The sequence below is a fragment of the Oncorhynchus mykiss genome, chromosome 5, assembly GCF_057628025.1.
Source record: "Oncorhynchus mykiss isolate SJ-2025 chromosome 5, ASM5762802v1, whole genome shotgun sequence".
Taxonomy (NCBI): domain Eukaryota; kingdom Metazoa; phylum Chordata; class Actinopteri; order Salmoniformes; family Salmonidae; genus Oncorhynchus; species Oncorhynchus mykiss.
This window is the reverse complement of record NC_143026.1, coordinates 39,174,288-39,187,003: the sequence shown is the minus strand read 5'-3', so window position 1 is coordinate 39,187,003 and position 12,716 is coordinate 39,174,288. Positions and strand designations below refer to the sequence as shown.

The 12,716-nt window shown below is 40.3% G+C and overlaps 1 protein-coding gene across 1 annotated transcript in view; it reads right to left on the bottom strand.

Moving 5' to 3' along the window:
- Positions 1-2,877, bottom strand: part of glis3 (GLIS family zinc finger 3) — a 32,085-nt gene extending 29,208 nt beyond the window's left edge. Inside the window, exon 1 of the mRNA XM_021602768.3 lies at positions 2,466-2,877. The gene's annotated coding sequence lies outside the window, so the exon portion shown is untranslated. The remainder of the gene's footprint in view (positions 1-2,465) is intronic.
- Positions 2,878-12,716: the final 9,839 nt, after the last annotated feature.

The following is a 12,716-nucleotide window of genomic DNA, read 5'->3' as shown; positions in this document are numbered from 1 at the left end:
AGTGAGCAAGCATTTTAGCTAGGTAGCCTAGGACAACAAAAAATACATGTGTAGTGTATGACAGAGTGATAGACATGAAAGAGAGGAGGATGGCATTGGTGTTTCTCTACAAGTAGGGTTAGTCAACATGTCAAATCAAAGAAAATGTTATTGGTCACATACACATGGTTAGCAGATGTTATTGCGAGTGTAGCAAAATGCTTGTGCTTCTAGTTCCGACAGTGCAGCAATATCTAACATGTAATCTAACAATTCCACAAGAACTACCTAATACACACAAATCTACTTGCATGAACATGCACGCACGCGCACTCACACACACACACACACACACACACACACACACACACACACACACACACACACACACACACACACACACACAGAAAGCAGAACCATGGACAGCTACAACATATTTAGCTTACTCTGTATCTTTGAGTTGTCACTGTATTAGACTAGGCAGTGGTGATTTGATTGTTTTGAAATGTTGAAGCTGAAATGGTGCTGGAATAGTGCAGACAGCTCCTGTTTTCTTTGTGATTTACGGTAACTCTCTGTGGTTCTAAATCAATAGTTGTTTAGTGGTCCAAAAATGGCAGAAACATTAACTTTCTTGACCATACTGTAGGTCATATAACTGTCTGTTACTGTACATGCAATATGCTTTGTGGACTTCACTGGACAGAGGTTGCTATCTGGTTTTGTGATAAAACAAAGGTGTGGTTGAATTTATTCTGCCACTGTGTCTTCTTATTGTATCAACCTTTAGGCCTATATATCACATTTGCTAGGCATATGAATTAAAAGGTTATAGAGAAAACAACGCAATTATCACAACGCATACACTACCGTGCAAAAGTTTGGGGTCACTTAGAAATGTCCTTGTTTTTTAAATAAAAAAATGGCCAGAAACAATTAACTTGTATTAGTAAACAAGATTGTATGAGATCTTCAGTTTCTTGGCAATTTCTGGCATGGAATAGCCTTCATTTCTCAGAACAAGAATGGACTGACAAGTTTCAGAAGAAAGTTCTGTGTTTCTGGCCATTTTGAGCCATTAATCAAACCCATAAATGCTGATGCTCCAGATACTCAACTAGTCTAAAGAATGCCAGTTGTATTGCTTCTTTAATCAGAACAACATTTTTAAGCTTTTAACATAATTGAAAAAGGGTTTTCTAATGATCAATTAGCCTTTAAAATTATAAACTTGGATTAGCTAAAACAACGTGCCATTGGAACACAGGAGTGATGGTTGCTGATAATGGGCCTCTGTACACCTATGTAGGTACTCCATTAAAAATCTGCTGTTTCCAGTTACAATAGTCATTTACAACATTAACAATGTCTACATTGTATTTCTGATCAATTTTATGTTTTTTTAATGGACAAAAATGTGATTTTCTTTCAAAAACAAGGACATTTCTAAGTGACCCCAAACTTTTGAATGGTTGTGTGGGTTCTAATATGGCTTTTTTGGGGGTGGGGGTTCTTGGTTTCCCCAGTGATTTTACCCACGCACCACTACTGCTCAAAAGGATCTTATGATATGTGTTTGGGTGTTTTAAGTTGTTCCTTCTTGTAAACTAGCACCTGAAGTTAATCAAATATTGTAATATTTAAATATTTTCTTTGTTTTTTTAAGCAATGTACCTCACTGCTTTAGCATATGGCCACAGTCACATGGGTTCACATGTGCATTCTTAAAGAGATGGGTGGGTCTAAGGCTTAAGAGTGTTTGAACTATGTTAAATGGGCGTGAACAAAGAGAAGCACTGTAGCTGTTCAATGTGAAAGGTTATCTTTATCATACAACAAATAGGCAATTTAATACCGTTAATGTTTTGCCTAATGAGGGAATTAGTGAGATAATGTACAGAATATCTATTTTGGCAATTTGGTGAAAATATTGATTTTCTAAATAGATGTTTCCCAGGGATTATTGTAAAGCAAGTGTGTAAATGGCTGCCAAATCTTTGAAAGCCTTTTTCTCCTAAATGGAATTATACATGAATCAACATTTAAAGCAACATTACTTCCCCATGTTTGATCCAACTACAGTGTATGATATACCATTTTGAAGCGCTGAGTCTGTAACGTTACTTGAATACATTGTGAAAACAAAATGCAAATCCCTTACATTTGATTTAAGCCCCCCACAAATGCACTTTCTGTCTTAAAAACATGACAGGCAAATTATAAATCAGATCGTACATGCTTTATCATTAAAAACAACTTTCTACAAGACAGATTGCAGTTTCTATTTACTGTTGGCTACTTTGTTCCTAAAGACGAATTGCAATGGCAAGTAATTTGGTAGATTTAGCACAGAGTGAGAACATTTATTTCAAATATTTGTAGTAGGCCTATCATTGTCAACCCTAACGTTAACAGTAAATAAAAAGTTAATGACAATGTCAAACTTCTATTGAATTGTAAATACTGTCAATTACATGTTTACTCACCTGAAAATTCTTTAGCACTGAAACTATCATCTGTCAAGTAGTAGATTGACAGGTGAAAACTCGAAACAGCAAGGCAATAATGACTTCAGATAATGTATCTAAGTATGATCATTTCTCGGTAGATTGCCAGGTCAAAATTCGAAACGGCAAGGTGATGATGACATCGCTAAGTATCTAAACAAGGCAGATTTTCGACATCACCACACAGTTAAGGTGAAATTACTGTTCGCGGTTTCGATACATTATTCATATCTATGTTTGAGAAGTTGAGAAGTTGTGATGAAGTTGGTCCCACGCGCTCTTTGCACCCAGTCACTGAGCCTCTTGTTGGTAGGCTACGTATTCGTTTTGGTCATCATCTCCAGCAGGGAGGTGTATCGGTTACCCTTTTGCCCTTGTGTGTGAGCGATGTGATTTCATATTCAAGCAGCCTGGTCTCATATAATAGACGTAACACAGTAAACGAAAATCCGGGACCCTCAAATTAGTATGATATGTTGTGTTTTGTATAGTTACACATGACAGAACAGGTTACTTAAGGCAAAGCTTGCATGTTCAAATCTCAGCAAGCACATTAGCATTTTAGCTAATTAGCAAATTTGCAACGGCTTACTACTTTTTACCTACTTTGCAACTACTTAGCATGTTAACTAACCCTTCCCCTAACCTTAAAACCCTTTAACCTAACTACTAACACTAACGTCAACCCTAACTTTAACCCTAACCTTAACCCATAGCTAACGTTAGCATTAGCCACCTAGCTAATGTTAGCAACAACAAATTGGAATTCATAACATATCATTTCATACTAAATGGAGGAAACAGCTCTACATTTACTATGTTATGTCTACCCCTGAGTCCAGGTTGCAGCAAGAGGTAATTCTTTAACTCTGCTCTATGCAAATTGAAAATCCAATGGTTTTCAGGTGTTTTACAACTGGTAAAATTATTGACATTTTGCTGAATATTAGGCTATTAGGTTAGTTTTGATGAGTGTGTGTTAGATTTTTTTTAAAGTATAATCTCTGTGTTTGTATGTGTGCGTGTGTGAGAGACACACACACAAAGAGAGAGTGAGAGAGAGAGAGAGAGACAGAGAGAGACACAGAGAGAGAGACAGAGAGAGAGAGAGAGAGAGAGAGAGAGAGAGAGAGAGAGAGAGAGAGACAGAGAGAGACACAGAGAGAGAGAGAGACAGACAGACAGACAGACAGACAGACAGACAGACAGACAGACAGACAGACAGACAGACAGACAGACAGACAGACAGACAGACACAGATAATTATATTATATACCAGTAGGCCTATTTCTGACCATAATTTCACTTGATAGGTATGGCTAGGAAATAGCAGTAGATTGGCAAATTGTTCATGTTAAGGCGAACATGACTTACTTTCGACATAAACTTGTCAGTGTCCCCAGATTTTGAACACTGTTTATTTAGCTACATGGAACTTAATGTTCCCAGTCTACCTGTGTGCTGCTCCATCTCCCCCTTCCCCTCTAACCCCAGTTCAGGCTCCATTGTTACGCACTTTTCTCCTGGCGTCTAAAGTGTTTGCTCTGTGGATCCTGCTCCAAGTTGGCATGGCAACCACAGTGTTTACTCTAGGGTGACTTGAAGGTAGTAGTGCTTGGGAACCTGTAAAGGAGGAATTCTCTGTGCCGGGGCAACACATCCAATAATAGTATCAAGAGAAATATAAAATAGGAGGGAATATACAGCACATTAAATACCAAATAAATGCATTTTATATGTAGGCTGTGTGACAGGGGGACTGGTCAAAAACACTATATTGGGGACATTGAGCATTGACGTATCGGTATGTGGATACCATATAATTAGGAATTAGAATAGCCTACTAATTTAATACTCATTTTATAGGATCTCTATGGTGGGTACATTCTCTTTTAGCCAAATCAGTGTGATATCAAGGACGTTCTGAGATTCTTAGGTGGGCAGTGATGTATTGTGCCTTTAGGGTCAGTGGGTCTCTGATTACACCTGTTTCAGTGTCAAGACGAATCCCAGCTAAAGTAATGACAGTATTACTAAGAGAAATACATCTTAGATTCTAACTCATATGGCTTTTGACTTGTAATGTTCCATTGTACATTTTAGGCTGTGTATTAGAGTGGAAGTGGAGCAGATTGGTAATTGTGTCAGCTTTCAGCAGGAAGTCAGTATGATGATGACCTCTATTGGAGAGTCGAAGGAAGGCTTGTCTTTAATCCTCAATACACAGGATCCCGCCCATCCCTTTCCCTCTGCTCACTTGCTGTCATTATTAATTAATTCCCCATTCATCATTTAATATTTTATATTTATTGCGTAGTACCGCGTGTCATTTTCATCAGCTCACAGCACGTACATTGTGTCATTTTTGTGCTCCTTGTATGTAAAAAGTTATCCCTCTTACCAGCAGGGGGTACTGTTAGTACACCAATGACATGATTTTGGAGACTAGTACAGTACATTAGTTAAGTGTCCCTTTAGGATAGACTTACAGTACCTTTTACCACATATGCAGCCTGTAGAGGTCAACTAGATGTGATTGGATGTTGTTTACAAGATTATCATGAGGGTTGTATACTTGCAGGGTGTGTTCCTTCAAGGAGCAACCTCCCCCTGGTCCCTCTGTGATTTGGCCTCTCCTTTCCCTTCGCTTGGCTAAGCTAGTCACGGTGGGTTTTCAAATGTCAGAGCGTGGCGGAATATAACAGCAGCAGGACTGGGGGCAGAGCAACAACACAGTCACACAAACAGCCCTCTGACTCCATCTTCACTACAAACACGGATAGAAGGGGAACACCACGATTGGGTTTATGTCCATTGTAGATGGTGTTTACTGTTAATGTAAACCTTAGGGTAAAGTCAGCATACAAGAGTGTTCCTTTTTCCCCTGAAGATGTTTCTTTCCAACCATTTATTTGTGTATGTATGAGAGAGGGAGAGAGAGAGAGAGAGAGAGAGAGAGAGAGAGAGAGAGACCGGGGGAAAGGGGTGGCACCCATCTGGTGAGGGAGTTCTATTTATATTGGATTAATGCACTTATGGGCTCTCTAATACTCAAATAATCAATGTCCATACTTGATGACAACAGTAGCACTTCCAAAAGCACCAAAACACCTTGTTCATTCATTCTGGTGTCAATGTGAAAGGCCATTGGTGATTTTTCTTGAAGTTATATTACTATAATCACTTAGTGTAATGCACATTCCGCTGGAGTGCTGGCTAATTAAGCCACGTTTGATTTGCTAATGACAATACAAGTCAAATACAAGGTTACTGCAGGCTGACTCAACCCTTTTAGTGCAGGAGAGTGAGAGACAGAGGGAGTGTTTGTAGTGATTTAAAGTTATCCATTTCTTTGAATCATCCCTCAAAATCCCAGGGCTTTTATTCAATTACATAAATTACACAGATACATTATCCTTTTTTACTGGAATGCAAAACAAAACACAAAAAAAGAAGAGCTTTTCCATAGATACTCCAGAGGGCCATTACGGAAAGGATGGATGTTTTGTGCATGTCGGACAACCTGTAACATGCAGCAATCTCATACAATATATTCATGATTGGCTTTCTGCTGTAAACAGTGTTGTGGGGTGGAGAGGGTATGAATAAGAGCTGGCTCTCTGAGCTGCCCTGGAAACAATGCCTCATCATCACTCTAAAGGCCATAAACTCTCTCTCCTCTCATCTGAAGTATAGATGATGCCGTTCCCTGTGAATGCCAATGTAAAGGGGGAGTGTAAGCCATCCATCCCTCTGCCCTCTGAAGGCAGTCCCTCCCTCACATCCTCCAGACAGGGATGAGCGAGGGAGAGATGGGCCTCTAAATGTCTCTCACTTCCATCCATCAATCTTATTCTACTTCACTAATGACCTTTGCAACAGAATAACCACTAAATGAGGAAAATGAATGGATTGGATTGGACGCAGATATAGACAGCAGCCACCACTCTTTCATTCTTGTCAAGTGTTGTTTTTCTGTTCTCACTGTTGTCTTTGAGGACAGGATGACTCTAGTAAAAGACTGCTGACACAACAGCTTGTGTAGGGAAACAACCGTTTCGGGCCAAATGCTTGTTTTTAATTTCAGTAGGCCAGCAGGTTCAGGCCCGAGGGTGTGTGTTGTAAACTCACTTCTCTTTGGATGTTATTAAGAGCACAGTTATTGGACCTCAGATGCGATGCCTCACGCTGGGCATCCTCCACAGCTCTTCTACTCCCTCTGCCAATCGGCCAGGATATCTGGGCCAGCATGTCACCTAAATTAAGGCAAACAGAGGAGTTTTTTTTTCCGTAAAACGTAATGAAAAGCTTCAGGACATTTGTTCTGCTTCAAAAGCTGAAATGGGCCAGGTCATAAAAAATAAAAGAAATAAACGTACAAAAGGTATTTTCTGTTTGGATTTTTATTGGAAATCCAGTAACATCAGAGTACAGTGATGTTCATCATTGACCCTTGTCTTCCACTGTGGTGATCTGTTGATGTATGAACATAAAAGAGCTGGAGCTGCAATTTCCCAGAGCTATTGTGACTTTTGAGAGGTAGTTGAGGAAATAAGCAAGGCCTGTGCCAGATGAGTTTGTGAACATCCCAGGAAAAAAGTATCAATAGGCTTCTGAATGAGGTAGGCCTACAGGTTTTATAGATTGGATTGGATTGAACTTGAGTTGAACACAGTTCTCATTTGCAGTAGTCCCTGTCTGACTCCTCTTGATGCAGTGAGTAAATATGAGCACTCATAGGAGATGAGTCACAACATTCCAAGTAGTTCATGGGTGGAGAGCTGTTGAGCATGAGCTCTGAAATTACACTCTACAATACAACTGCAGCATCACTTCAGACAGGAGGCGTAACCACTTTTAAAAAAAAGTGACATCACCGTTACGTATGATCTTACATGTTTTTGACTTCATTTTCTGACACAGACCATTTCAAATGTATATTCAGCCTCTTTGAATCAGACATAGCATCACATTAAATGTGACAGGCCTTCAAAAGATGCATTTGATAAGTGTGTAGCTGAGGTTCACTGAAAAGTGTAAGCTCACGCAGGGGTCACTCAATGCCTATGCACAGTAATATTTCACTAGTCCTGATGTCTGACACAGGCGGTGAGGGTGTGTGGAGTTGAAGGTAGACTTTGTAATATGACATAGATGCAGAAAGTAAACAGCGTAATGGGTCAATTTTCACAACAACTAAGAGCGTTGAAGGCTCAACTTCTGGCTAACATGCTGTGGACAGCGTGAAGCGAAGCCGTGCACATGCACACATACTATGTGTGACTGTGTGAGAGCAAAGTCTTGCATCTTGCTCATCTCATTTTCTGCAATGCCGTTCGTGGCAACGTCATTTCGCTGAGTCTACTTTTAATATTGAGGGCGGGTTGCACCAACATGCTTCAAATACATTTTATAATAAACCTAACCTAGACTTTGTAAATCTAGAGATGTGTTGCACCATTTCATTTTAAACCTGAGTTAGTTGATCTAAGGTTAAATCACAAAATTATGATTAGAGACACGTGTCATAATGGATTCACCATAGCAATATGTTCTAATTATATTTCTGTGGAAACAAAAATGAGTTTTGACTTCGGTCTAAATTCTGAACTTTATTGTACTTTTTGTCAAATTAGTTCGCTGGCTAGTTCAATTTTACAAACATGATAAACCACAAGAGCTAAAATTGTTAATAACACCGAAAGAAACTGCACATTCAGTGACATTAGATTAACACAAAAAAAACAACCAGTAAGATTTAATCCCTAAACTAAATTTAAATCTGATTTTGTAACAATGGAGCAACAAGATTATGTTTGATCTTGGTTTAAAGTAAAACAATTAAACTGAGTTTTAGAGGAATTTAACTAGGATTGATTTAAAACTAGGTTTACATTTTGGTGAAACAATATTTATAGCTACACCTTGACTGAACCCAGTTTAAGAGTTAATCCATGTTGGTGCAACCCATCCCGAGTGTTAATGGGTGTGCCCATTGGCCTCAGTGGGAAGCCAGGACCAGGTAGTGGACCCTCTGTGTCATTAGCCCCCTGCCTCGCACCTCCTGGTCAGGCTCTCTTATCTACAAATACGTCTTCATTAAAGAGATGACGCTGGCCTCTCTCTGAGCAGATGGTAATGAATAGCCCTCCTCCTCCTCCTTGTACTGGGACACTACCTGGAGGACACCCATCACATCACCCCTTTAATGGCACCTTTGTAGTCATACTACCCCTCAGAGGAATTCCACGAGGTTCCACGAGGTCACCTGAGAATGGCACAAGGCCTGTTTTTATTTGTTTGTTTTTTAGACATGGCATTTGACTGTGGTGAAGCAAACTTTTTTTGTGTGATGAAATGTACTTTATTCTGTACTTTTTTTGTTGAGGGGGGGGGGGGGGTGTTATAGGTACAGTATTTAAATCAAGGGTTTGAACTGGTTCAGGGAACAGAACCGAACACCGGAAAATAACTCAATTATTTGAGGAGCAGAACCCAAACCGAGTGATCTATACTGTTCCGGAAAAGAACCGCTAACAACATTATTTTAAAATCGCCACAAAGCGTCTGTGCAAAGCCCTCACTTTGTCACTTACAAACTTATGCCGCGTTCACGTGCTCGTCAGAACTAGGATATTATTCTTTTTTGACTTGATAACTGGTTGAACATGGAGCGTGTATAACTACAAAAAATGTTTTTACAGTCACACATTTTTACAGTGACACAAAATGTGTAACAAACTATGCCCCGTGTGCCTGAAAGCAAAAATATTATATATACAGTGGATTTGGAAAGTATTCAGACCCTTGACTTTTTACACATTTTGTTACGTTACAGCCTTATTCTAAAAGTGATTAAATAGGTTTTTCCCTCTCATCAAACACAATACCCCGTAATGACAAAGCAAAAACAGGTTTTTAGAAATTTTACAAATGTATCAAAAATAAAAAACTGGAATGTCACATTTACATAAGTATTCAGACCCTTTACTCAGTACTTAGTTGAAACACCTTTGGGAGTGATTACAGCCTTGAGTCTTCTTGGGTATGACGCTACAAATTTGGCCCACCTGTATTTGGGGAGATTCTCCCATTCTTCCCTGTAGATCCTCACAAGCCACGCCAGGTTGGATGGGGAGCATCGCTGCACAGCTATTTTCAGGTCTCTCCAGAGATATTTGATTGGGTTCAAGTCCGGGATCTGGCTTGGCCACTCAAGGACATTCAGGGACTTGTCCCGAAGCCACTCCTGCAATGTCTTGGCTGTGTGCTTAGGGTCGTTGTTCTGTTTGAAGGTGAACTTAGGCCCCAGTCTTGTTCCTGAGTGCTCTGGAGCAGGTTTTTATCAAGGATCCCTCTGTACTTTGCTCAGTTCATCTTTCCCTCGATCCTGACTAGTCTCCCAGTCCCCGCCTCTAAAAAACATCCCCACAGCATGATGCTGCCACCACCATGCTTCACCGTAGGGATGGTTCCAGGTTTCATCCAGACGTGACGCTTGGCATTCAGGCCAAATAGTTCAATCTTGGTTTCATCCAACCAGAGAATCTTGTTTCTCATGGTCTGACAGTCCTTTAGGTGCCTTTTGGCAAACTCCAAGCGGGCTGTTATGTGCCTTTTACTAAGGAGATGTTTCCATCTGGCCACTCTACCATAAAGGCCTGATTGGTGGAGGGCTGCAGAGATGGTTGTCCTTCTGGAAGGTTCTCTCATATCCACAGAGGTTCTAGAGCTCTGTCAGAGTAACAATCAGGTTCTTGGTCACCTCCCTGACCAAGGCCCTTCGCCTCCGATTGCTCAACTTGGTGGTTCCAAACTTCTACCATTTAAGAATGATGGAGGCCACTGTGTTCTTGGGACATTCGATGCTGCAGAAATGCTTTGGTTCCCTTCCCCAGATCTGTGCCACAACAAAATCCTGTCATGGAACTCTACGGACAGTTCCTTTGACCTCATGACTTGGTTTTTGCTCTGACATGCACTGTCAACTGCGGACCTTATATAGACAGGTGTGAGCCTTTCCAAATCATGTCCAATCAATTGAATTTACCACAGGTGGACTCCAATCAAGTTGTAGAAACATCTCAAGGATGATCAATGGAAACAGGATGCACCTGAGCTCAATTCGAGTCTCACAACAAAGGGTCTGAATACTTGTGTAAATAAAGTATCTGGAAAGGGCCTTCCCCAAACTGTTGATACAAAGTTGGAAGCACAGAATCGTCTAGAATTTTAAGCTGTAGCCTAGTTGGAACCATGAAAAACAGCTCCAGACCATTATTCCTCCTCCACCAAACTTTACAGGTGGCACTATGCATTCGGGCAGGTAGCGTTCTCCTGGCAGCCGCCAAACCCAGATTTGTCCGTTGGACTGCCAAATGGTGAAGTGTGATTCATCACTTCAGGGAAAGCTTTTCCACTGCTCCAGAGTCCAATGGCGGCGAGCTTTACAATACTCCAGCCGACGCTTGGCATTGCACATCGTGATATTAGGCTTGTGCGGCTGCTCGGCCATGGAAACCCATTTCATGAAGCTCAAGATGAACAGTTCTTGTGCGGACATTGCAGTTTGGAACTCGGTAGTGAGTTTTGCAACTGAGGACACATGATTTTTAGCACTCGGCGGTCCCGTTCTGTTAGGATGTGTGGCCTACCACTTTGCGCCTGAGCCGGTGTTGCTCCTAGATATTTCCAATTCACAATACCAGCACATACAGTTGAACAGGGCAGCTCTAGTAAAGCAGAAATTTGACGAACTGACCTGTTGCAAAGGTGGCTTCCTATGACGGTGCCACGTTGAAAGTCACTGAGCTCCTCAGTAAGGCTATTCTACTGCCAATGTCTGTCTATGGAGGTTGTATGGCCGTGTGCTCAATTTTATACACCTCTCAGCAACCGGGGTGGCCGAAATAGCAGAATCCACAAATTGAAGGGATGTCCACATACTTTTGAATTGATTTGAGCATTTTGTTAAAGTTTCTGGCAATGGTTTTATCTCAGGAAGGAAAAAAAATCTACTCTATTTAAAATGGGAAACGATTGAGATTTCTTAAGTAGAAATGGAGTCTTCCACCGGGGTCTTGAGAGACAGTATGGCTGATTTGGTTATATTAGTTTTATAACTTGAGATGAAGGTGAATTTATATATGATCTTCAATGCCTTTGGAAACAGGTGAGATACAGTACATTGTCTAGATATAGTAAAATATGAGACGAGATGAAGGGATCAGTAGATTTGAGGGAAATTTGTGTTATTTCATTCGATTGGCGAATTGCCTGGGCCAGGGGTTCCATGGATAATAAAAGAAAAATTGGATCGCCTTGTCTGCTGCTTCGAGTAACTCTGAACGAAGCAGAGCAGATATTGCCTGTTATAACTATGGCTGAGGGACGGCATATAGCATTTTAATCATATTAATGAAATTGGAGCCAATTCCCATATGTTCCAAGACAGACCAGAGATATGACCAGTATTATGTTTGGGGCAAATCCAATACAACACATTACTGAGTACCATTCTCCATATTTTCAAGCATAGTGGTGGCTTCATCATGTTATGGGTATACTCAAAATGGTTAAGGACTGGGGAGATTTTCATGACAAAAAAATAAAGAGAATGGAGCTAAGCACTGACAAAATCCTAGATGAAAACCTGGTTCAGTCTGCTTTCCACCAGACACTGGGAGATGAATTCACCTTTCAGCAGGACAATAACCTAAAACACAAGGCCAAATCTACACTGGAGTTACTTACCAAGAAGACAGTGAATGTGCCTGAGTGTCCAAGTTACAGTTTTTACTTAAATCTGCTTAAAAATCTATATCAAGACTTGAAAATGCATTGATAAAAAAACAATTTGACAGAGCTCGAAAAATGTTGAAAAGTATAATGGCCAAATATTGGACAATCCAGGTATGGAAAGCTCTTAGAGACCCAAAAAGACTAACAGCTGTAATCACTGCCAAAGGTTATTCTAACATGTATTGACTCAGGAGATTGAATACTTATCTAATCAAGATATATTAGTGTTAAGTTTTTAATGCTTTTTTTCCAAAATTTGGAAAAAGTCAAGGGGTGTGAATACTTTCTGAATGCACTTTATGTTGACAATGACTTGAAAATAAATCTGTTAATTCATAGTTATTTTGCAAAAGAAAGCAATGAGAAAGCCATGTGTTTCAATGCATGCTTCCGGAAACGGACAAACTTTTAATGACAATCTGCATCCAA